General features: G+C 41.7%; 1 pseudogene; it reads right to left on the reverse strand.

Annotated features, from left to right (window-relative positions):
* Positions 1-812: 812 nt before the first annotated feature.
* Positions 813-2,856, reverse strand: LOC100341446 (ganglioside GM2 activator pseudogene; annotated as a pseudogene).
* Between the last annotated feature and the right edge of the window lie 21,221 nt (positions 2,857-24,077).

Consider the following 24,077-nt stretch of genomic DNA (forward strand, 5'->3'; position numbering starts at 1 on the left):
TGTACATGCTGCTATGTTGTATACACTATAACAACAATGTGTCCTATCCAGTGTAGGTCTTCTCTTTGTCCAAAAAAGGAGAAATGGAAGTCAGGTCTCAATGCAGCATGTTTCCAGTGGTCCTTGTTACCCTTTAAGTCCCTTGCTTTGAACTACAGGAACCTGTGCTTGTAAATGACCTCAAACATCAAACATTCCCAACTGTCTCCCCTAAGGGACTCCCCACCACACATGCCCTGCCTCTCCAGGATATACCAAGCCCCAGTGTTACCTGGACAAACTCATAAAAGAAATTAATCACAGAAATGAAGTGAAGAGCAGACCTAGATCAGCTATTTTAGCCCCTTCATTATAAGAATGGTTTAGAGTAGAATAAAAAATGTTAATATGCTCTATCTGCTTTTAAGTCAGTGACTGAAAGAAAAGGGAGAAAGTCACATGGGTGCTTCAGGAGGCCAAGGTTGGGTCAGTCTGAACTTGAGTTTCCCCAAACACATGGGTTCCCACTCCATGATTGCTTTGGAAATGAACGAGGCTCTTGGGAAGCCATAAGGGTGGGCAGGACCATGAGGTGGCCAGCTCAGCAGATGTCCTGGGCCATCAAGAACTGCCCAATATGTCCTCTTTGGGTTAAGGCTACTTGCGCCAGCCAAAAATCTAAGTGGCACAAAATGATTTTCAGTAAGGGTAGTGCAATCTTTGCAGAAAGGGGATAGAGATGGGGCAGAGGGTTGGAATTCAGCCTTGGCAAACACAAGACAGAGGAAGAGAGAGACCTAGCTCTTCCCCTCATGGGCTGTGGCAATGCCACACTATTTGCCCTTCAGGGAGGTAGTGATCTTGAGGCAGGCCAGCTGCTCCTGGCCTCTGACTAGGACACCCTCAGTGTGGTAGTTGCCAAAGCTGAGCCAGCTGGGCAGCTCCAAAACAGGCACAGTGAACTAGCTTTTGGGCAGTGAGTAGGTGTCTTCTTCGAAGGGGCAGTGGCAGGGAAGCCCATGGGTGTGCAGGGGCTCTGGGCAGGACTCCCCAGGGGGAATGAGCACATCCAGCACATCCCAGACACCTTCGCAGGTGCAGCTGCAGAGCTGTTCCATTCAGGGGACCTGGATCCAGAAACCTGCCACTTCCCTGTCCACAGTTAATGCCACCTTCAGGGGAGAATCGAGGGGCACACGGGGCTTGCCCTCAGTACTGATGGTCACATTCCAGGGAATGACGACAGGGTCAGGCTTTGGATCACCGGAGGGTCCTTCCCTTCATCACAGTTAGCCCAGGAAAAGCTGCTGGGGAAGTTCTGGCAAAGGCGTGCGGGGGCCCCAGGGGCAGACAAAGCAAGCCCAGGCTGACCAGGAGGGCAGCCTGCATCCAACAGTGCATCGCAAAGGGCAGTTCTGCACTGCGCTCACTGCTGCAGATCTTAAGAGCCTACTTTCAGCAGTGTGTAGATCATCCAGACAGAAAATCAGAGGAGAGAAATGGGAGAATTAAACTATTCTATAGATCAAAGGGACACAACACATATTTACAAAATATCCCAACTAACCATGCAGAATACTCAGTCTTCTCAATAGCGCATGTAACATTCTCCAAACTATGTCATACAGTAAACCACAAAAAAAGGCTAAGCAAATTTTTAAGTAGGGAAATATTGAGTATCTTCCAACAATAGTGCAAGAAAAGAATAATAAGAAAAATTTTAGAAAGTACACAACTATGGGAAAATTAAACCACATATTCCTGAGCAACCAATAAATAAATTAGGAAACCATATTAAAAATTTCTTAAAGCAAACAACAGGCTATCAAAACCTACGGGTTGCAGTAAAACAGGAAAGTTGGTGTTAATCGATCCCTACAAGAGAAAAAGCAGAAAGATTTCCAATAAACAAACTGCCATTGCTCCTCAAGGAACTAGAAAAATAAAAACAAACTAAACCCAAATTTACTAGAAGGAAACAAATTATTAACTCTGAAACAGAAATAAATGAAAACAGGTCTTTAAAAATACAAAGGAGCAACAAAAAGAGTTGGGTTTTCATAAAGATAAAAAAAATGACAAACCTTTAGTGGACTAAGCAAGAAAAAGATTCAAAAAAATAAATCAGAGATGAAAAATGAGTCATTAAAACCAACACCAAAGGCCGGGACTGTGGCACAGCGGTTAAAACTGCCGCCTATAGTGCTGGCATCCCATATGGGCACCAGATCTAGTCCCAGCTACTCCTCTTCCAATCCAGCTCTCTGCTATGGCCTGGGAAAGCAGAAGATGGCCCAAGTCCTTGGGCCCCTGCACCCATGTGGGAGACCCGGAAGAAGCTCCTGGCTCCTGGCTTCAGATCAGCGCAGCTCCAGCTCCTGGCTCCTGGCTTCAGATCGGCGCAGCTCCAGCTGTTGCAGCCATCTGGAGAGTGAACCAGCAGAAGGAAGATCTCTCTCTCTCTCTCTCTCTCTCTCTGCCTCTGTCTCTCTGTAACTCTGCCTTTCAAATAAATCTTTAGATTTTTTTTTAATAAATAAATAAAACCAACACCACAGAAATACAGAAGTTCATTAGAGACATGAGCTGGCATAGATGGTACATATGTCCAAAATGGTGCCTGCTCTACTTTCGGCTTATTACAGGACATGGTTGTAAAGTGACTGGGGAGAGAAAAGCGTGTCTGTCCTTTTAGTTTGTTTTTCTCCTCTAATTTGGTAGGTACACAATCCCCCATGGGGATCAAGCCTTCAAGCCTCGTTCCCTCTAGGCTCTTCCTGCTGCTTTTCCGCTGGTGTCTCCGGCTACTGCGGTTTCATCTCACCTCACTTTCCAGCACTGGTGTGGAGGCTCTCGGCAGCTAGGGTCCCGAGCCATGGGTGCCCATGCCCTCCACATAGATCCACCATGTCCCTCTAATTACGGAAGAGTTTCCTCTGCCATTTTTTCCTAATTCTTCCCTGAGACTATACTTTCCAGTTTTTTAAACTATCATCTAGACTAGAGCAGTAAGCTCCCTCCCTACTCTGCCATCTTGGAACCACCCATAAATATCAAACAATTACATGCCAACTAATTTGAAAACCTGGAAGGAATGGATAAATTCTTAGACTTATGCACCTCACAAAGATTGAATCATAGAGAAAGAGAAAACCTGATCAAATCATAGTGAGATTAGATCAGCAATAAACAGTACCCAGTTGGGGCCGGCGCTGTGGCTACTGCTTGCAATGCCGGCATCCCATACGGGCAACAGTTCAAGTCCTGGCTGCTCCACTTCTGATCCAGCTCTCTGCTGTGGCCTGGGAAAGCAGCAGAAAATGGCCCAAGTCCTTGGGCTCCTGCACCCGAATGGGAGACCTGGCAGAAGCTCCTGGCTCCTGGCTTCGGATTGTGCAGCTCCAGCCATTGCGGCCACCTGAGGAGTGAACAATCGGATGGAAGATCTCTCTCTCTCTTTCTCTCTCTCTCTCTCTCTCTCTCTGCCTCTCCTCTCTCTGTGTAACTTTGACTTTTGAATAAATAAATACATCTTTAAAAAAAGAAGAAGAAAAACAAAAGAATACCAACTCAACTCCAAACTTATTCTGGAGGCCAAATCCAGCAAGAACACACACAACCACACACACACACACACACAAGCAAAATCTTATAGAACAATAGCCCTGATTTACAAAAAAAAAATGCAAATATCTTCCGAAGATAGAATATCTCAGCAAAGGTTTGCTGAAGAACTATCAGATGGAAGACCTCTCTCTGTCTTTCCCTGTCTCCATCTATAACTCTGCCTAACAAATAAATAAATAAATCTTTTTTAAAAAGTCCATACTAACTGACACTGTGAGGGGAGGAGGCAAGATGGCGGAATAGGAAGGGAGCACACTGATAGTCCGGGGAGAGACAGTTTAATAACAGTGGAGATACTGCAGGTTCAAGGAAGAGTAGGGGAGGAAACAGCAGAAGAAACTCTTCCGGAACGTGTGATTCACAGTGGACCTGCGTGGAGAGCGTGGGAGCCCACAGTTCAGGACACCAGGGGCAGACTCAACATACCAGCACTGGAATGCGAGGTGAGCCGAACCACAATAGCCCGAGACACCGGCAGGCAAGTGGAAAGAGGAGACTAGAGGGAACGACCCCCAGGGGGGGAAGTTCACCAGGCTAACTGGAAGAGAGAGAGAGAGAGAAAAAAAAAAGGTGACTGGTACCGACATGGGTTTCTCTCCGCTCACCTCTCAAGGGCGAGCAAGACAAAGAGCAGGCGCCATCTTGGACATACGTCATAAGCAGAGCGACCTCAGGTCTGCACCAGCCCTGAGCCTAGCAGAAAAACATGACTCTGGGCGGGGCGAATTAACAGGAGATTAGGACCTAGTAAATTTGTGGTGCTACTGAACTGAGACTGTGAAAAAAGAGACGGTGGGGGAGAGAACTCACAGAATTCACGTGAGTACTCTCCAGAGACGCTACAATTCCGTAACTTTGGCAACCCAGTGGGAGACTGAAGGAGAATTTGAGCCCACTCTGAGGGCAGAACAGATTCCCTGTGTGGTCCTTGGGAAAGAGCTTCCGATCTCTGGCTCCTGTGGGTATATCATTTGCCTGCTAACTACCTCCAACTTCGTTCAGCTGTGCGGAATTACTTCCCTTTTGAATCAAAAAAAGAAAGAAAGAAAGAGAGAGAGAGAGATCTATCACGCCTAACCTGGGAGTGTCACCTTTGGCACACCAAACAGACCTCTCAGGCCACACCCATCTCAAGCCTCTAAGGCTCCATCAAAAACAGACAGTCCACTTAATCTAGAGTCATAGTATAACAAGAAAAAGCACCACAGTGAAGAAACCAAATATCTCCAATATGCCAAATAACAAACGCAAAAACCAAGGTAATAAAAACAAGGAAGTCACCATGACGCCCCCAAATGAAAAAGACACCCCAATTCAAGATTATGAAGATGATGAGATAGAAGAAATGCAAGAAGCAGATCTCAAAAAATTGATAAGAACATTAAGAAGTTCTCAAAAACAAATTATTGAACTACAGAAATCCTTAATGGACAAGGTAGAAAATCTCTCTCGTGAAAATGAAATATTAAGGAGGAATCAAAATGAAACAAAACAACTAGTAGAACAGGAAACTGTGATAGTGACGAGAAATCATAATGAAGTGAAGAATTCAATAGATCAAATGAAAAACACAATAGAGAGCCTTACAAACAGAATGGGTGAAGCAGAAGAGAGAATATCGGACTTAGAAGACAGAGAACAGGAAAGGATACAGTCAGACCAAAGAAAAGAAGAGGAAATTAGAAATCTAAAACATATTGTCAGGAATCTTCAGGATACTATTAAAAAACCCAACATTCGGGTTCTAGGAGTTCCTGAAGGCATGGAGAGGGAGAAAGGATTAGAAGGCCTTTTTAGTGAGATATTAGCAGAAAATTTCCCAGGTTTGGAGAAGGACAGAGACATCCTAGTACAGGAAGCTCACAGAACCCCTAATAAACATGACCAAAAGAGATCCTCACCACGACACGTTGTAATTAAACTCTCCACAGTGAAACATAAAGAAAAGATCCTAAAATGTGCAAGAGAGAAACATCAGATTACTCTCAGAGGATCTCCAATCAGACTCACAGCTGACTTCTCATCAGAAACCCTACAAGCTAGGAGGGAATGGCGAGATATAGCCCAGGTACTAAGAGAGAACAACTGCCAGCCCAGAATATTATATCCTGCAAAGCTATCATTTGTGAATGAAGGTGAAATAAAGACTTTTCATAGCAAACAGAAATTGAAAGAATTTGTTGCCACTCGTCCAGCCCTGCAACAGATGCTTAAAGATGTGTTACACACAGAAACACAGAAACACGGTCATCAATATGAAAGAAGGTAAAGGAAGGAAAGCTCACAGCAAAAGATCACAGGGAATTCAAAGCATATATTAGAACTTATCTTTGGCAAATGGCAGGGCAAAGTTACCACTTTTCATCAGTCACATTGAACGTTAATGGCCTGAACTGTCCAGTTAAAAGACACCAATTGGCTGATTGGGTTAAGGAACAAAACCCATCTATTTGCTGCTTACAAGAAACGCATCTTTCCAACAAAGATCCATACAGACTGAAAGTGAAAGGCTGGAAAAAGATATACCATGCCAACAGAAATGAAAAAAGAGCGGGCGTAGCCATCTTAATATCAGACAACATAAACTTTGCCACAAAAACTGTTAAGAGTGACAAAGAGGAGGCCAGCGCCGCGGCTCACTAGGCTAATCCTCTGCCTAGTGGCGCCGGCACACCGGGTTCTAGTCCCGGTCGGGGCACCGGATTCTGTCCCGGTTGCCCCTCTTCCAGGCCAGCTCTCTGCTGTGGCCAGGGAGTGCAGTGGAGGATGGCCCAGGTGCTTGGGCCCTGCACCCCATGGGAGACCAGGAAAAGCACCTGGCTCCTGGCTCCTGCCATCGGATCAGCGCGGTGCTCCGGCCGCGGCGGCCATTGGAGGGTGAACCAACGGCAAAGGAAGACCTTTCTCTCTGTCTCTCTCTCTCACTGTCCACTCTGCCTGTCAAAAAAAAAAAAAAGTGACAAAGAGGGACACTATATAATGATTAAGGGATCAATACAACAAGAAGATATAACAATTATCAATGTATATGCACCTAACTACAGGGCACCGGTTTACCTAAAAGATTTGTTAACAGACTTAAAGGGAGACTTAGACCCCAATACAATAGTACTGGGGGACTTCAATACTCCACTCTCAGAAATAGACAGATCAATAGGACAGAAGATCAACAAGGATACAGTAGATTTAAACGACACTATAGCCCAAATGGATCTAACAGATATCTACAGAACTTTCAATCCTACAGCTAAAGATTTTACATTCTTCTCAGCAGTACATGGAACCTTCTCTAGGATTGACCACATACTAGGCCATAAAGCAAGTCTCAACAAATTCAAAAGAATTAGAATCATACCATGCAGCTTCTCAGACCATAAAGGAATGAAGTTGGAAATTAGCAACTCAGGAATCCCTAGAGCATACGCAAACACATGGAGATTGAACAACATGCTCCTGAATGAACAATGGATCATAGAAGAAATCAAAAGAGAAATCAAAAATTTTCTGGAAGTAAATGAGGATAACAGCACAACATACCAAAACTTATGGGATGCAGCAAAAGCAGTGTTAAGAGGAAAGTTTATATCAATAGGTGCCTACATCAAGAAATTGGAAAGACACCAAATAGATGAGCTTTCAATTCACCTCAAGGATCTAGAAAACCTACAGGAAACCAGACCCAAATCTAGTAGGAGAAGAGAAATAATTAAAATCAGAGAAGAAATCAACAGGATTGAATCAAGAAAAACATTACAAAAAATCAGCCAAACGAGGAGCTGGTTTTTTGAAAAAATAAACAAAATTGACACCCCATTGGCCCAACTAACTAAAAAAAGAAGAGAAAAGACCCAAATCAATAAAATCAGAGATGAAAAAGGAAACGTAGCAACAGACACCACAGAAATAAAAAAAATCATCAGAAATTACTACAAGGACTTGTATGCCAGCAAACAGGGAAACCTATCAGAAATGATTCCTGGACACATGCAACCTACCTAAATTGAACCAGGAAGACATCGAAAACCTAAACAGACCCATAACTGAGACAGAAATTGAAACAGTAATAAATGCCCTCCCAATAAAGAAAAGCCCAGGACCAGATGGATTCACTGCTGAATTCTACCAGACATTGAAAGAAGAACTAACTCCAATTCTTCTCAAACTATTCAGAACAATCGAAAAAGAGGGAATCCTCCCAAATTCTTTTTATGAAGCCAGCATCACCTTAATTCCTAAGCCGGAAAATGATGCAGCATTGAAAGAGAATTACAGACTAATATCCCTGATGAACATAGATGCAAAAATCCTCAATAAAATTCTGGCCAATAGAATGCAACAACACATCAGAAAGATCATCCACCCAGACCAAGTGGGATTTATCCCTGCTATGCAGGGATGGTTTAATGTGTGCAAAACAATCAATGTGATACACCACATTAACAGACTGCAGAAGAAAAACCATATGATTATCTCAATAGACGCCAAGAAAGCATTTGATAAAATACAACACCCGTTCATAATGAAAACTCTAAGCAAACTGGGTTTGGAAGGAACATTCCTCAATACAATCAAAGCAATCTATGAAAAACCCACAGCCAACATCCTATTGAATGGGGAAAAGTTGGAAGCATTTCCACTGAGATCTGGTACCAGACAGGGATGCCCACTCTCACCACTGCTATTCAATATAATTCTGGAAGTTCTAGCCAGAGCTATTAGGCAAGAAAAAGAAATTAAAGGGATACAAATTGGGAAGGAAGAATTCAAACTATCCCTCTTTGCAGATGATATGATTCTTTATTTAGGGGACTCAAAGAACTCTACTAAGAGAATATTGGAACTCATAGAAGATTTTGGCAAAGTAGCAGGGTATAAAATCAATGCACAAAAATCAACAGCCTTTGTATACACAGACAATGCCATGGCTGAGGAAGAACTTCTAAGATCAATCCCATTCACAATAGCTACAAAAACAATCAAATACCTTGGAATCAACTTAACCAAGGATGTTAAAGATCTCTACGATGAAAATTACAAAACCTTAAAGAAAGAAATAGAAGAGGATACCAAGAAATGGAAAAATCTTCCATGCTCATGGATTGGAAGAATCAATATCATCAAAATGTCCATTCTCCCAAAAGCAATTTATAGATTCAATGCAATACCAATCAAGATACCGAACACCTTCTTCCTTCTTTTCAGATCTGGAAAAAATGGTGCTGAAATTTATATGGAGGCATAAGAGACCTCGAATAGCTAAAGCAATCTTGTACAACAAAAACAAAGCCGGAGGCATCACAATACCAGATTTCAGGACATACTACAGGGCAGTTGTAATCAAAACAGCATGGTACTGGTACAGAAACAGATGGATAGACCAATGGAACAGAATTGAAACACCAGAAATCAACCCAAACATCTACAGCCAACTTATATTTGATCAAGGATCTAAAACCAATTCCTGGAGCAAGGACAGTCTATTCAATAAATGGTGCTGGGAAAACTGGATTTCCACGTGCAGAAGCATGAAGCAAGACCCCTACCTTACACCTTACACAAAAATCCACTCAACATGGATTAAAGACCTAAATCTACGACCCAACACCATCAAGTTATTAGAGAACATTGGAGAAACCCTTCAAGATATTGGCACAGGCAAAGAATTTCTGGAAAAGACCCGGGAGGCACAGGCAGTCAAAGCCAAAATCAACTATTGGGATTGCATCAAATTGAGAAGTTTCTGTACTGCAAAAGAAACAGTCAGGAGAGTGAAGAGACAACCGACAGAATGGGAAAAAATATTTGCAAACTATGCAACAGATAAAGGGTTAATAACCAGAATCTACAAAGAGATCAAGAAACTCCACAAAAACAAAACCAACAGCCCACTTAAGAGATGGGCCAAGGACCTCAATAGACATTTTTCAAAAGAAGAAATCCAAATGGCCAACAGGCACATGAAAAAGGTCACTAGCATTCAGAGAAATGAAAATCAAAACCACAATGAGGTTTCACCTCACCCCGGTTAGAATGGCTCACATACAGAAATCTACCAACAACAGATGCTGGAGAGGATGTGGGGAAAAAGGGACACTAACCCACTGTTGGTGGGAATGCAAACTGGTCAAGCCACTATGGAAGTCAGTCTGGAGATTCCTCAGAAACCTGAAGATAACCCTACCGTTCGACCCAGCCATCCCACTCCTTGGAATTTACCCAAAGGAAATTAAATTTGCAAACAAAAAAGCGGTCTGCACCCTAATGTTTATTGCAGCACAATTCACAATAGCCAAGACCTGGAACCAACCTAAATGCCCATCAACGGTAGACTGGATAAAGAAATTATGGGATATGTACTCTTTAGAATACTATACCGCAGTAAGAAACAATGAAATCCAGTCATTTGCAACAAAATGGAGGAATCTGGAACACATCATGCTGAGTGAAATAAGCCAGTCCCAAAGGGACAAATACCATATGTTTGCCCTGATTGGTGACAACTGACTGAACACCAAAAAGGAAACCTCCTGAAGTGAAATTGACACTACGAGAAACGGCGATTTGATCAGCATATCCCTGACGGTTAATGAACAACTTAATACATTATCCCTCTTAGTAGTTTTTTTTGTCTGTTCTACTTAATATGACTGGTTTAATTCTGTAATTAATACACAGTTATTCTTAAGTGTTGAAATTTAACTGAAATGTGATCCCTGTTAAACATAAGAGTGGGGATAAGAGAGGGACGAGATGTACAATTTGGGACATGCTCAAGCTGACTTGCCCCAAATGGTAGAGTTAGAAACATACCAGGGGACTCCAATTTAATCCCATCAAGGTGGCATGTACCAATGCCATCTCACTAGTCCAAGTGATCAATTTCAGTTCACAATTGATCATAATGAAAGGACTAAGAGTCAAAAGGAGCACATAAACAAGCCTAGTACCTGCTAATACTAACCGATAGAATAAATAAAGGGGAGAGTGATCCAACATGGGAAGCTTGATACTCAGCAAACTCATAGAATGGCGGATGTCCTAAACACATTCTGGCCTCAGAATCAGCCCTAAAGGCATTCCTATCTGGCTGAAAAGCCCATGAGAGTATTTCAGGCATGGAAAGCCAAGACACTCTGGCAAAAAAAAAAAAAAAAAAAAAAAAAAAAAAAAAAAAAAAACCCTGAGTGAAAGATCTCTGTGAGTGAGATCCCAGTGGAAAGAACAGGTCTTCAAAGAAGGAGGTACCTTTCTCTGAAGGGAGGAGAGAACCTCCACTTTGACTATGACCTTGTCTAAACAAGATAAGAGTCGGAGAACTCAAGGGGCTTCCATAGCCTTGGAAACTCATGACTGGTGCATAGGGAGATTACTGATGCCATAAACAGGAGTGTCAATTTGTAACGTCAACAACAGGAGTCACTGTGCACTTACTCCTCATGTAGGATCTCTGTCCTTAATGTGTTGTACATTGAGGCTTAATGCTATAACGAGTACTCAAACAGTATTTTTCACTTTGTGTTTCTATGGGGGTGCAAACTGTTGAAATCTTTACTTAATGTATACTAAACTGATCTTCTGTTAAAAAAAAAAGAGAAGAAATTATCAATTCCCAACTTGACTCTCACTGGGATTAAACATGACAATAGGTCTAATCTGATTTCATCATCATTTAAAAAATTATCTATTATTTTTCACTTTATGTTTCTGTGTGGGAGCAAACTGTTGAAATCTTTACTTAATGTATGCTAAACTGATCTTCTGTATATAAAGAGAATTGAAAATGAATCCTCATGTGAATGGAAGGGGAGAGGGAGTGGGAAAGGGGAGGGTTGCAGGTGGGAGGGACGTTATGGGGGGGAAGCCATTGTAATCCATATTCTGTACTTTGGAAATTTATATTCATTAAATAAAAGTTAAAAAAAAAAGTCCATACTAACAAAAGAAATCTATGGATTCAATACACTCCATATCAATTTTCAACACATTCCCTATCAAAATACCAAAGACTTTCTTAACAGAACTAGAAAAAAGCAATCCTAAAATTTGTGTGGGAACACACAAAACCCTTAACATCCAAAGCAACCTTGAGCTAAAAGAACAAATCAGAAGGTATTACACTACCTGACTTCAAAATACACTGCATTGACATGGGCAAGGATTCTTTGAAACTGACCTTAAAAGCACATCAGTTTACATCTAACTAAAAAACTTCTGCACAGCAAAGGTGAACAATAAAAGCATGAGCAAATAACTCTCCAAATAGCAGAAAATATTTCAAACCCTTTAGGTGATAGTTATTTAATATCTAGAAGATGTAAGAAACTCAATCAATTCAATAGTAAAAAATAAATAAATATACACACACCAGATAATCCAATTTAAAAATGGTCGATATATTGAAATAGGAATTTCTCTAAAGACATAAAGCTGTCCAACAGAAACATCCAAAACGCTAAACATTCTTAATCATTAGGGAAATTCAAATCAAAACCACAATGATATATCACTTCACTCCAGTTTGAGTGACCATTACTCAAAAGACCAACGATAACAAGTGCTGGTGAAGATGTGGAAAAAAACGGAACTGTCACACGCTATTGGTGGGAATAATAAATTGGTGAATTCCTAAGGAAAACACTGTTGAAGTCCTCAAAAAAAGTAGAAGTAGAACTACCAGTAATCCCACTACTGACTATACAACCAAAGAAAGCAAAATCAGTGTCTTAAAGGCATACGCTTCTATATTTATTTCAACTCTATTTACAATAGTAAGGAAACAGAATCAACCTAAGTATCCAACTGATGAATAAAGAAAATATAGTATATATAGGGATAGAATAATATTCAGCAAAAGAAAGGATTAAAGGTTGTCATTTGCAGCAATACAGATGAATCTGGAGATATTACACCAAGTGGATAAGCCAGGCACAGAAAGACAAAAACCACATGATCTTACTCACATGGGGAATTTCAGAAAGTTGATTTCATAGAAGCTGAAAGTAAAACAATGATTATCAGAGACTAGGGAGAGTAGAGGGAAGGGAGAGATGAGAAAAGGTTGCTCAATGAGTACTAAGTTATAGCTAGAGAGAAAAAGTAAGTTCTGATGTCCTATTTCATAGACTATAGATAACAATAATACACTGTGCATTTCAAATAAAGCTAGAAGGAAGAATTTTGAATATTTTCACCACAAAGAAATATACATATTTGAGGATACAGATGTGCTCACTCTGATCTGAACACTAATGTACACATTTATTGAAACATAACATGGTACCTCATTAATAATAGCACATTAATTATATGTATATTGTGTCAAAATTAAATAGAAAATATATATTCAATAGCACCAACAATAAAATATATCAGGAATGAAGAGTCTACAGCCATATCACCCTGAACATGCTGAATCTTGTCTGATCTTGGAAGCTAAGCAGGAATGGGTCTGGTTGTTACTTGGATGGGAGGAATGAAGCAAATCAGCATTTTTCACCCAAAATGTTTGTAAAAATCCAAATGAAACATAATACCTGGTACTAAGAAGGGGTGAGGATCTGGCACCCTTGTAGATTACTAGTGAGTAGTGTAAATTTATAATTATGTTTTAGATAGCAATTTGGCGACACATATCAAAAGTCTTAGAATGTCCACATACAAAGATACTTCAAAAAGTGAAGGAGCTAGCATCATGGCATGGTGAGCTAAGCTGCCACCTGGCTCCACTTCCAATCCAGCTCCCTGTTAATGTGCCTGAGAAGGCAGAAGAGGATGGCCCCAGTGCTTGGGCCCCTGCTACCCACGTGGGAGACCTGGTTGAAACTCCTGGCTCCTGACCTCAGCCTTACTCATCTGCAGCCCTTGTGGCCATTTAGGGGCGTGAGCCTGCAGATGGAAGATGGATTCTCTCTCTCTCTCTCTCTCTCTCTCTATCTCTCTCTCTTTTGTAACTCTGCCTTTCAAATAAATAAGTATTTTTTTAAGTTGGTGGGGAATTAAATTGAAAGATGTTTATTTTACAATCAAAAATGTTTTTCCATAATATGCATTTTCCATGAACTTTTTGAAGACCACTCTATGAATGCATTTCAATTTTTTTTGCACCAAAATAAGTATATTTTAACTTTACTTTCTAGGAAATTTTTCGGTACTCTCATATTTTTGAATTGGGAAACTACTATTCTAGGAATCCATCCTAAGCACACTACAATAAACGTGCAAAGTCTTTTATGACAAAATTAGAAGTTGGAAATAATCTTAATGTCCAACAAGGAAATAATTAAATAAGCTATGATACATCAGTACTGGTATGATTATTATGTTTATAAAAAGAGACTCTTATTCCATTTGCCTCAAGTAAGTTAGGACTTATTAGAACTACAAAAGCTAGTCACAAAAGGAAGTTTGGAATCTTATCTATATGGTCATAGGTCAATAGGACAACAATAAAAATTCTCAAAGGAAGCACAAATGCAACTGCCCCTTAAGACTTCCCAAAGTCAAGAATAGGAATATGCAAATCTATTCATGTTCGAAAATTCATAGAACTGTGCAAAAGCAAAAGTCCATGTAACTATTTGGTAAGTTTAAAAATAAAAGGAAATATGGAATAAAAAAAATATAAAGTAAACCAAGCAGGCAAAAAAAGAAAGAAAAAACCTAGAGAGTCATCCAGGACCCAGCATCATAGGAAACCAAAGTGTTTGTCCTCCTATAAGCACTCTTTGTTAATTAATCCTAACTGCATCATGAGTCATCAAGCTAATTGCTTCTACTACTCCTACTAGCCAACCACCTCCCTCTCTCCCTTTTATGATTTATCATCTAACATCTCTTACTAACAGCATCTACTGCTCTATTTTCCACCTGCCAAACTTTTCTATGAAAGCCTTTTACTCCCATCAGTACTGACTGACAAAAAAATACTTGTATATATTGCACAAGTTCTCAACAGAATATGATCAGTTGTATAATTTGTCATTGTCCCTGACTGGGCAAACTTTTGTGACTAGCCATTTCATATGCCATCTCATACCCTTGAAAAGGTCAGAAGTTGAAAACAAGCCACGTTTGACTGAACTTGGCCCATGGATGTTATTTGTTGAATTGTACTACAGAGTGGGGAGATCAGAAGATTTCATTTTAAAATGGGAATTCGAAGATTTCCTTCAAAATCCAAAGATCTGATAAGATTTGCTCTTTATTCTTGGATGACGATTGGCTAAAGCTAAGTATTGGTGTCCCTTTAAGATAAGGCACTCTCTTCAGTGTGCTGCAGTCTTCAGTGAATTCCCCAGTTGTGGGTTGTTACATGTGCCTGTGTACCTCAGTTTGATTACTTGTCTGGCATCCCAAAGGTTCTTGAGTTTTCTAACCCTTGGCTAAATGCCTTCCTCTCTTCCAGAATAGAAGAGTCGGGTGATAAGAAGCAGCAGCCTAGGCAGATGTTTGGCACAGCAGTTAAGAAGCCACTGGAGATGCCCACATGTCATATTGGAGCCCCTAGATACTAGCCCCAGCTCTACTTCCCAATTCTAGCTTCTTGCTAATATGTACACTGGGAAGCATTAGGTGGTAGTTCAAGTTCTTGGGTCCCTGCCACCCTCGGTGAGATCTGGATTGAGTTCTGAACTCCTCTCTTTGGTCTGGCCCAGCCTTAGCTACTGTGGACATTTAGAGTGAACCAGCAGAAGGAAATCTATGTCTTTCTGTCTCTCTGCCTTTCAAATAAAAATAAATAAATTTTCAAATGACCCAAATTCTATAGAAAAAAAATTTTTTTAAAAAGAAAGAAAGAAGCAAATCACTGTTTTTAAGAAACAATATAGTGGAGTGGGTATTGTGGGGTATCAGGTTTAGCCACCACTTGGAACACCTGTATCCCATGTTGGAGTGCCCATTTGATTTCTGGTTTCTCTGCTTCCAATCCAGCTCCCTAGGCACTTAGGAATGAAGAAGGTTATGACCCAGATACTTGGGTCCCTGTCACTCATGTGGGAGACACTGATAGAGTTTTGAGCTCTTGTTTTCAACCTGGCCTAACCCCAGCTATTGTGGACATTTGAGGAGTAAAGCAGCAGATGGAAGATCTCTCTCTCTCTCTCTCTCTCACTCTCGCTCTCCCTATTACCTTATCTTTCTGTCACCTGTCTTTCAAATACATAAATAAGTAAATCTTCAAAAAGAAAGAGAGGGGGCTAGCATTGTGGCATTGCATATCATATGGTTGCCAGTTTGAGTGTCAGCATTTCCAATCCGGCTTCTTGCTAATGGCCTGGGGAAAGTAGTGGAAGATGGCTCAGTTACTTGAGCCCCTGCATCCATGTGGGAGACAGATGAAGATCCTGGCTCCTAGCTTTAGCCTGGCCATTGCAACCATCTGGGAAGTGAACAAGCAGATGGAAGACCTTCCTCTCTCTGTTTCTCCCCCTCCTTCTGTAACTCTTTCAAATAAATAAATTAATCTTTTTTAAAAAAAAGAAAGAAAGAAAGAAAGAGGAAGGAAGGAAGGAAGGAAATAGTACTTCTCCCTCAGCAGAGAACCATGGGCAGGAAGCCTTCAGAAAGGAGTTGTGGGCCAGCACCGTGGCTCAATAGGCTAATCCTCTGCCTTGCGGCGCCAGCACACCGGGTTCTAGTCCCGGTCGGGGCGCCAGATTCTGTCCTTGTTGCCCCTCTTCCAGGCCAGCTCTCTGCTGTGGCCCGGGAGTGCAGTGGAGGATGGCCCAAGTGCTTGGGCCCTGCACTCCATGGGAGACCAGGAGAAGCACCTGGCTCCTGCCTTTGGATCAGCGTGGTATGCCGGCCGTGGCAGCCATTGGAGGGTGAACCAACAGCAAAAGGAAGACCTTTCTCTCTGTCTCTCTCTCTCTCACTGTCCACTCTGCCTGTTAAAAATAAAAAAATTTAAAAAATAATAATAAAAAGAGAAAGGAGTTGTGGGGATGGCAGACTTTCTGAGGCTTCACCAGTCATTATACAAACAGGGCAAATTCTCATGTTTATATAAATACAAATATATATCATATAAATCAGTAAGATTGCAACCAGTTTTTTAAATAAATGTACATACAAAGATTACTTGTCAACTAAATCTAATTTTATCCTGAATTGACACAGCTCCTCTTCTTTCTCTTTCTGGGACCTAGGTCAAGCATGAAATTGAAGATGGTCATGAGCTCTCTGCACCAACCACTTCACTAAATCTAGCCTTCGCCACAAGATTTAGGATTTTCACTTTGCTTTAATCACTTCCTTGATACCTTGGGAGTCAGCAACAAATTGCAAGAATAGTTTCTTCTGTAGTCCGCTCATCCCCTGTTATGATACATACCAAACCCAGTTGATAGATTTGAAGACATTCTGAATGTCAAAACTCTCCCATAAATCCACACTAAAGCAGTGTTGCCTGCATCATCAGGCCATATATCAGCTTGTAAGCGCCACTCCTGCATCACCATCTGCAAACAATGTGTCTGGAAGACTGCAGTGACCAGGTCCAGAGGTTACAATTGTGACACGACACCAGGAGGCAAAAAAGACCACTGTGCTATTATGGCCATAATTTTGGCCAACACCAGAAGGACATCTGGGAGTTTGGTCTATTACCAAAAGAGCCTTGTGTGTAAGTTTCCCATCCTGTGTACTCCTGGATGAAAAGCAACAGTTAACTCCTCCTGTAAATACTGAACACTGCCTTGGCCACCCAATTTTTATGAGCTGACTATCACATAACAAGCAATTCACTCCTCAATAAGCTCTCACGTGCACGGAGGGGGGGGGGGGGCGGGGGGGTGTTGAAGTAAGGCTCCGGCCCAGATTTTAACTTAACTCCGCATTCACTTAAAAGCAGGGTTCGCCTATTTTGGATGCTTTATGTTCTGGCACTTTTTGTTTCCTTTTCTGAAATGAACATATGAGATGGCATTCGTTTCCAAAATAGCCCAATTTCATCGGCATTAAAAATTTGCTGTGCAGTTCAATCACCTTTGTCAATAGTTTTCTGCAATTCAAGGGCTCATGTACTTTCTTTACAGGCTTTTCAGCCTTCTCGGAAGACGTTTCCAAGTAATAATGTGGAATCTGATGAGATAATGCACACACTGTAACTCTGCAAGCATAAGATTCCCAATTATCAAAGCAGAGCTGAGAATCTACGGCAGCACATTCTCTGTGTATTTTCTTCTCTGCATTTGTACACAAATCAAACAGTTTTACAGCTGTGACAATGTGGATTTGTTGTAATCCTTTCAGATAGTGAATTAGGGAAACATTTCTGTAAGTCCTTAAAATGAATATTTGGATAGTGAGAGTCAGGCCTGAAGGAACATCCATAAGTGTATATAAGAAGAATATGAAAGAATATAAATCCAGGTTAATTCGCAACTACCCTTGAAAGATGGGACAGAATAATTTCAGTAATTTTTCACTGGATTCCTTGGTGCTTCTGATCTGTCTAAAAATAATATGCATCAGCTTAATAGTTCAAATGGAGAAAATAGATAAATCAATAGAATAAAATGCCATCTACCTGGGTTGATAGGGTATTTCACACCCAACCACACTGGTTTGTACCTCAAAGCCTAAAGCCACTTCAATGCTAGCTCCCATTCACTGCTAGTGCAAGACTTCTAAAATGTAACAGGAAGGGCAAGCATTATGATACAGTGGATTAAGCTATCACTTGGAACACCCACTTCTCATTTCAGAGTGCCTGATTCGAGTTCTGGGTACTCTATTTCTGATGCAGCTTCTTACTAATGCACTTGCGAGGGCACTAGATGATGCCCTGTGCTTGGATCCTTGCCACCCACATAGGAGACCTGGATGGAGTTCCTGGCTCCTGTCTTCAGGCTAAACCAGCTGTTGTGGGAATTTTTGGAGTGAACCAGCAGGTGGGAGATGGGAGATTCTCATTCAATTCTCTCTCTCTCTCTCTCTCTCTCTCTCTCTCTCCCTGCCCCTTCTTTCTCTCTCTGTCATTCTAGAAGCCTTTCAGATAAACAAAAAGTAATTAATTTTTTGAAAAATGCAAGAGGATATTGAAAAGGGACTCTTTTGTGCACCCATTTCATTGGAAGCCACCAAAAAGCAAACTCAAAGACAAACAATAGATGATAAAGGAGACTTGCAAAGAAAACTGTTTTGTCCACATCATGTCAAGGGCATCAAGAGGTTTTGTGGAAGAAGCCAAGAAAGAAAATTGGGAGACTGTTTTGTGCAGTGGCACAATCGTTCTCCTCCCACCTCCCCCAGGGAGGAAGGAGGACATTTCCTCCTCACCTCATGCTTGGAGAAAGGGCCTTTCAGGAAAACGTTCAGTTGAAATGACTTCCCTGAAATGCGCACAGCTCAGCAGACCAGTGTTTGACAAAGTCTGAAGGTGCTACCATCTGAGGGAGAAGAACCAAGAAAAAGCCCAGGCTCCAAGGCGCAGTATCCTCACTGGCACCAATGGAGAGGCAGGACCCTATCAGCAAAGGAAGGTAGAGTCTTCAACCTGGCTTCCTTCTTCCCCAAATCAGAAGAATCCAGAACGTGGGAGCAGAAGGTAGGGTGTAATAAAGAAGGGGGAAAAATAAAGTTTTAAGACCCAGAGAGTGCAAGATACAAGACCATGTCTGTCGTTCACCCCTGCAGTCTTCCAGGCCAACCTGTGGGGGAAGCAAAGTCGCACTTCAAATGAGGGTCTGAGTTTTGATTAGCTCAACAGAATACACAATAATGATGAAAACAGGACAATTCTAGTGATGAACAGTGAACAAAAGCATTCGATTTTCTGAAAATGGCAAGAAGATACCAGGGTTACATTTCACAAAGGGATGGGGGAAAGCAGCAGGCATGAAATGAGGAGCAGTTGGGAAGTGGAGGGCAGAAGCATAGGGTTGCTTCTATTCCTACCCCAATGCGGTCTGTTTGTGCACATCGCCAGATCTCCTGTAAGCATCATGTGGCTATAATGGCCACAAAGAAGTTGTGGCGTACACATCACCATCCACATCAAACAGCATCTCTACCAGAGCCCGGTCATTTGTCTCAGTCATTGCGCCAGCGGCTGTTCCCCTTCTCCGTAGTAAATTGTTTCTGAGTTACGAGCACTGTTAACTGGTCCTGTGGGCTGTGGAACTGGTTTGTGCTCTGCTGTTAATCACTCAGAAGAAAATGTGTGCTGCATTCCTAACGAATGCCCCACCGTGTGGTCTCTGAATGAATGCTGGCCTCATACTTAGCTGCACCTCATCTTCCCCACCCTTCTCCCCATTGTCTCGGCTGATCTCTTGGTGTAGTATGTATTTAGGTAAGCCACCTTAAACACTTTCTGTGATATGGCAGGACGATCAACACATTTCCCACAAATACCAACACAACTGGCTCAAACTATGAGTAACTTGCACTAAAATTGATCTTGAACATAATTTAACTTTGTTTTGCTAAATTATGAAGGTGTTTGAGGTCTTGCATTCCCCTAAAACATCAATATGAGTATCACTTATTATTGTTCTAACAGTGTGGTTAAGCTGATAGAGGAATTTAATTAATCATGGATCTGATAAAGTTTTCTCAGTGTTACTAGCCTGGGGTGGGTGGGAGGTGGAGAACAATGTTCTTTAATTTTTAAATATTTCTGAGTAAACACTCATCTATAGCTAAGACACTTTGTTTTAAAGAACCAAATGCTCGTCTCACCTGACAATGCTATTGATATACCATTCAGATTATATCTACATATAAATATAGATTTAGATATAATCTAAATTGATAATCTATATTGATAATCTATATAGATATCATTTTAATTATTTGGAATGAGTATTAAGTAGGATTTCCAGTTCAAACTGCGATTTAGGTACAAATGATTATTCAAGAATTCCAGTAGAGACTGAAGAAAAATTTTAATAAAAGTAGACTGAAGAAAAAACAGTAAAAGAGAAACTTGAAAATATTTCTAAAACAGAAATGGGATGGAAGTCTGTTGATGGATAAAGCCAAATAAGTAAGCAGAAATATAGAATTCACAAAAAAGAAAAGCAGTAAAAAAGAGACTATTGGGACAGGTGTTGAGTGCAGTAGTTTGGGACACTGCTAGGGATGCCCATATCCCATATCTGAATGAAAGTTCAAGTCCCAGTTACTCTGCTTCCAATCCAGCTTCCCACTAGTGCACCTGAGAAGGCAGCAGATGATGGTCCCAGTGCTTGGGGCCCTTGTAGGAGACTAGATTGGAGTTCCAGGATCCTGGCTTTGACTGGGTCCAGCCCTGGCTGTTGCAGGTATATGAGGAGTGACCCAAGGGATGGAAGATCTCTCTCCCTTCCCCTCCCTTATCTCCCTCTCTCTTTCTCCCTCGCCCCTTCTCCCCCCACCAACTCTATCATTCAGATAACTAAATAACTAAGTCTTTTTATTTATTTTTAAAAAAGGTCCTTGTCCCCGCCCCCCTTTTTTTTGACAGGCAGAGTTAGTGAGAGAGAGACAGAGAGAAAGGTCTTCCTTTTCCGTTGGTTCACCCTCCAATGGCCACTAGGGCTGGCACGCTGCACTGATCCGAAGCCAGGAGCCAGGTGCCTCCTCCTGGTCTCCCATGCGGGTGCAGGGCCCAAGGACCTGGTCCTTCCTCCACTGCCTTCCTGGGCCACAGCAGAGAGCTGGACTGGAAGAGGAGCAACCTGGACAGAATCCGGTGCCCCAACCAGGACTAGAACCCGGTGTGCCGGCGCCGCAGGCGGAGGATTAGCCTAGTGAACTGTGGCACCAGCCATAACTAAGTCTTTTTAAGAGTGAGAGCGAGCGAGTGAGAGACTGTAAATAATTGCAGAACTCCAGAGAGACTTCAACTCAGGGTCAGAGGCAGGGAGGAAGGTAAACAAAGGAGGGGCTGAAAACAAGAGATTAATTAAAATTTGTCTACTAAGTAACACTCCAGGAAATAGGGGTGAGGTGTATGGGGAAAGAAACCAGGAGGAAGCTAATAAGAAACACCAGGGGAAAGAACTATACAAGAAAGTCAGGAGCAAAAGCCATGTAAACTAAAACATAGAAAGTTTTGAGCAACTGAAAGGAGTGTTGATGATAAGAAATAAAAAACCATTTGAACCAGATGCAAAGATCATTGAATTTGATTGGTGCCAAGGCTGTAACACTGAATTTATCATCTTAACATGTGACTTATCTCTATGCTGGACATTGTTCACTTATTTATAACCATGTAAATGCTGCGTATTAATTTGTAGCTTTTGAATCAACCTATAAATCAAACCTGAGAAACTTAAAAATGTTACACAATAGAATGTAAATGTTACCAATGTTGACATTATAAAATTGATGGTTTAGGGGCCAGCAGTGTGGTATAGCAGGTAAAGCTACCACCTGCAGTGCAGGTATCCCATATGGGTGCTGGTTTAAGTCCTGGCTGCTCCACTTCCAATTTTGCTCTCTGATATGGCCTGGGAAAGCAGTGGAAGATGGTCCAAGTCCTTGGGCCCCCTCACCCATGTGGGAGACCTGGAAGAACTCCTGGCTCCTGGCTTCGGATTGGTGCAGCTCCAGCCATTGTGACCATCTGGGGAGTGAACCAGCGGATAAAGACCTCTCTCTCCCTGCCTCTGTTCTCTGTAACTCTGCCTTTCCAATAAATAAATAAATCTTTAAAAAAAAAATTGGTGGTTTGACTAACAACTACATGTACAGGGAAAGTGGAAAGGAGAAGAGGGGAGGATCCAGGATCTAAAAGTCTCCTCTGTGGGAACTAGAGCTTATTCATCAATAGCACGAATAAGAGCCACGTCCCAGCTCTGCTCCACAAGGACTGCTCTGTTCCCAGTTTCCACGTCTGAAAAATGAGCATAGTAGCCTGTATCAGGGACTGTATCGTGAAGGATAAAATGAATTGACAAATGCAAACTGTTTAGATCAGTGCCTGGCATTCCATAAGCACTCAAATGTTTAATAGAATCTGATAGCATTGGTGATTATGAGATACTGTCCCAATAGAGTGAAAAATAACACAAAAATAACAATTGTCTTAAGTTGTGAGGAGGAAAGGGGAAGGAAAGTGTAGCTTATGTACACAAAATGCTTTCCAGCTTCTTAGAAATTCAGGAAACAAATAAAGTCTAAAGTTGACAGTTGAAGAAATGGCAGTGCTTTTGTATTATTTAAAATTGGGGAAATAATCACTAGAAGAAAGACTGAAACCAGAAATATTCACAAACTTTTATTACTTTTCCGATCAAATAATTATATTCTTTTTCAAATAAAATTATAACAAATTTGGTAAAAATTAATTCTATGAAAGCTGAAACCTCAGAAGCCAAACAAATCAAACTAGATCTCTTCTTTCCCAAATGAATTCAGCCTGGCAGATTTATCTGGAAGTGAAAAATAATCTTTCAGTCTACAATATTTTCCCAAGTCTTCTCCACACTTTCCTGGGTGATAACAATGCCACGCCTCTTGGCAGCAAGACTCAAACCTTGGGGAGGTGTAATATTAATGCCTTATGTCACATTTTCAAACTCTACAAAAATTAGACTGGCTCACAGCCCAATTTCACCATGCTCATGTGATTGCTTTTCTGGCTCCAGCTGGTGGGGGCCGCGCTTGTGCAGGGCTGGAGCACTCTCTCTGGAAGAGATGGCTGCACTAGTTAACAGCACGTGTCTTGCAGAAAAGTGATACTCTTTGGACCATCCTAGTATCTCAGAGCTGCTACTTTGTTTCCTCTTTACCTAACACTCCTTAAGACAAAGCTAAAAGTCTTCCTAAGGCACATTTAATAGGGACGGATTAGATTGACACCTCCTGAGAGGGAGGAGCCCCCACAGGTATTTAGGCATATGCTGAATGCACGCATTCTGCACTTGGGTGACATACATGGTTCCCCTTCCCCCATAGACAGCTCTAAATAGGCATTGGAACAATTCCAACAGTTACTGGGCACCTGTTACCTGTCAGATTCAGTGCCAGATGTGGACAGTATAGTTTAACAGATAAATTAGACAAAAACGTAATGGAATACAATCAATTCTAAATAAACAAAAGGTGCTGCTGGAGCATCCAGGAGGGGAACTAACACAGCTCCAGAAAAGTAGAGCATCACAGAAGCGTCTTTTTCTTTTTCTTCTTTTTTTTTTTTTTTTTTTTTTTTTTTTTTTTTTGGATAGGCAGTTAGACAGTGAGAGAGAGAGACAGAGAGAAAGGTCTTCCTTCCGTTCGTTCACCCCCTAAATGGCCACCACAGCTGGCGCACTGTGCCAATCTGAAGCCAGGATCCAGGTGCTTCCTCCTGGTCTCCCATGCAGGTGCAGGGCCCAAGGAACTGGGCCATCTTCCACTGCACTCCCGGGCCACAGCAGAGAGCTGGACTGGAAGAGGAGCAACCAGGACAGAATCCAGCACCCCAACCGGGACTAGAAACCCGGTGTGCCAGCGCCGCAGGCAGAGGATTAGCCTGGTGAGCCGTGGCACTGGCC

The sequence above is a fragment of the Oryctolagus cuniculus genome, chromosome 4 (genome assembly GCF_051225735.1).
Source record: "Oryctolagus cuniculus isolate XC-2025 breed Fujian yellow rabbit chromosome 4, ASM5122573v1, whole genome shotgun sequence".
Lineage (NCBI taxonomy): Eukaryota > Metazoa > Chordata > Mammalia > Lagomorpha > Leporidae > Oryctolagus > Oryctolagus cuniculus.